This window comes from Propithecus coquereli, unplaced genomic scaffold (genome assembly GCF_000956105.1).
Source record: "Propithecus coquereli isolate 6110/MARCELLA unplaced genomic scaffold, Pcoq_1.0 Scaffold95, whole genome shotgun sequence".
NCBI classification, from domain to species: Eukaryota; Metazoa; Chordata; class Mammalia; order Primates; family Indriidae; genus Propithecus; species Propithecus coquereli.
In genome coordinates this window covers 5,406,786-5,409,675 of record NW_012155840.1, presented here as the reverse complement: position 1 = coordinate 5,409,675, position 2,890 = coordinate 5,406,786, and positions in this window count along the sequence as shown.

The window sequence follows — 2,890 nt, the reverse complement described above, 5'->3', positions numbered from 1 at the left end:
TTTTTTTCGGTCTCTCAACTCCCAAGTTATTTTTGAAATTCAGTCTTTGTATTTCCTGGGGGAAGAGAATTGGAATGCTAAAAATATTTGTGTATTATTATTTTGTCACTTATCTATATTAAGAATATTTTGTTCCTATTAAAGAAGCATGATCTTTGTATGGAAAGGAAAGCACTTTAGAGGCACCTATATGTGTGTATGAAGTGACCACGTGGAGAGGTACGTGGGATAGGAAAAGTGTAAGACTACGTAGAGACTCAAGACGTTCCAGTGTCCTAGCTGAACCCGGCCTTCTAATTGTCCCTACCAAGCCACTATATATGTGACCAAACCATCTTGAACATTCCGATCCAAGGAAGTTCCCAAAAAAGTATAACCCCAGCTACTGTCAAATGCAGAAGAATCATCCACTTGAGCTCAGTCAACACACAAAATTATGAGAGGTAGTAAGAACATAGTAGTTTTATAGTTTTAAACCACTCAGTTTTGGGTTGGTTTATTACATAGAAATAGGTAAATGAAACACCATGGTAGCATATACTGAAAGGGGAAAGGAAAATTTCATCATTATAGCCCATGTTTGCTTTCAGAAGTACAGAAACGGGGATGCTTTTCCTTCTAGGCTGTCCATATCTGTTGAAAAATGGAATTTTAAGATCATCATAGGTACTGATCTGCCACTGACACTCTGAGGAATAATAATCTTTTAGTAAATCCCTCTAATTTTGTGTCTTATGATATAAATTACAAAATTGCCTACTGTTAGAATTTTCTTGTGTGCTTCACTAATTTTACGTTCAGGGTAGGTAACATTAAAGCCATGTAATGACATTTCGATATTATGAATGGTGTAATTATTAACATCTTCCTCAATATAAGTGCCTGTGGTTCTTATAGGTACTAAGTCTCTGGGAAAAGTTTTAGTATCATACTATTCTATTCTCTTGTTCCATATATATTTCTGATAGCTACGAAATAACATGAAGTGATTACTTCATGGTATAATTTTAAATGTAAGGACTTTATTCTTCATCCTATATTTTGAAAGTCCTCAAAGTCTCTGTCTTTTCACACACCCCTTTGGCAGGAAATGATTTCAGGGCACTGTCCGGGCCTTTGGTCTTCACTCCATTCCTCCTTGCATTTAACCAAAGACCTTTCAGCTTCAAAATGTGACCATGAGGTTTTAAGATGCATGGATTAGGACTACTCCTGTCTTATTTCTGTGTTTTGAAAGCCTAGCAGTGCCTGGCACAGAATTGAGTTCTATATATTATCTGAGCAGTAAATTAATGAAGGCTTTTTTATCAGTTATTAATTTCTAAATTTTTAGAGCTTGACAGAGGCTTAGAAATCATCTAATCTAGCTCCCGCTGGAGCCCAGACAAAGTAGACTGACTTTCCCAAAACCATATATCTAGCAAGTGTCAGAGTCCAGACTAAAATGTAGGTTTCCTGATGCCAGTCCTGTGCCCTCTCCACCCCATGGCTCCAGTGTCCCCACCCGCTGTTTGAGTTGTCTCCCCAATAGCTGGCAAGTACAGGATGTGGATGACATGGAGTCATAGCTGACTGCAAGCTCAGTGAATCAACAGTGAAATGTGGCTAATGTAAATGTGGGCTGCTGTTAAAAATGCAGTGTAGGAAAGAAAATACATGATAGTTTTTCTACTCTGTGCTCATCAGACCATAAACATTGATTGGGTAGAGAGTTAATTTCTAGATGGCAAACCTAAGAAGGACAACTGACAAACCAACAATTCCTAAAGAAAGAAAACATGATAGTAGTGGCTATCTGGAAAGCGTATGACAATCAGCTGAATTAATCAGGACTTTTTTGCCTGAGAGGGGGAAGAAGTGAGAATATGTGAGAGCTGTCTTCAAGTTCTTGTGAGAGAAAATCCACTTACTTGCCTCTGTCCTCGTCACCACCTTCCCAGCCTTGCTTTCCTTTCTGCCTACTTGCTCGTTATACTCTGACCTGTCATCACTGCTCTGCTCCCCAAACTCACCAAGACTTGTCTTCCACCCGTGTCCTCATCATCATCCCCTGACAATCACATCCTCTTTCTTGAAAGTCTCTCCCCCTTGATTTATTTTTTTAATTATCATGGGTACATAATAGTTGTATATCTATATAGTACACATGTGATTTTTTGATACAGGTATATGATGTGTAATAATCCAGTCGGGGTAATTGGAGTATCCATCACCTCAAGCATTTATCATTTCTTTGTGTTAGAAACATTCCAATTCCACTCTTTCAGTTATTTTAAAGTATACCTTAGTTTTTATTATAGTCACTTTGTCATGCTATCAAATGTTGTGCATTCTATCTAACTATATTCTTGTGCCTATTAATCAGCCCCCCCCCTTGTCCCCCACTCCCAGCTACCCTTTCCAGCCTCTGGTTAACCATAATTTTACTCTCTGTCTCCATGAGAACAATTGTTTTTAATATTTAGCTCCCACATATGCGTAAGAACACATGAGATTTGTCTTTCAGTGCTTGGCTTATTTTGCTTAACATAATGCTCTCCAGTTCCATCCATGTTGTCATAAATGGCAAGATTTCATTCTTTTCTGTGGCTATATAATATTCCATTGTGTATATGTACCATAATTTATTTATCTATTCAACCATTGATGGACACTTAGGTTGACGCCAAATCTTGGCTATTGTGAATAGTGCTGTAATAAACATGGGAGTACAGATATCTTTTCAATGTACTGATTGCCCCTCCTTTGGATATACACCCAGCAATGGGATTGGTGGATCATATGGCAGTTCTATTTTCAGTTTTTTGAGGATCTTCCATACTATTCTCTGTAGTGGTTGCACTAATTTACATTCCCACCAACAGTGTACAAGGGTTCCCCTTTCTCCACA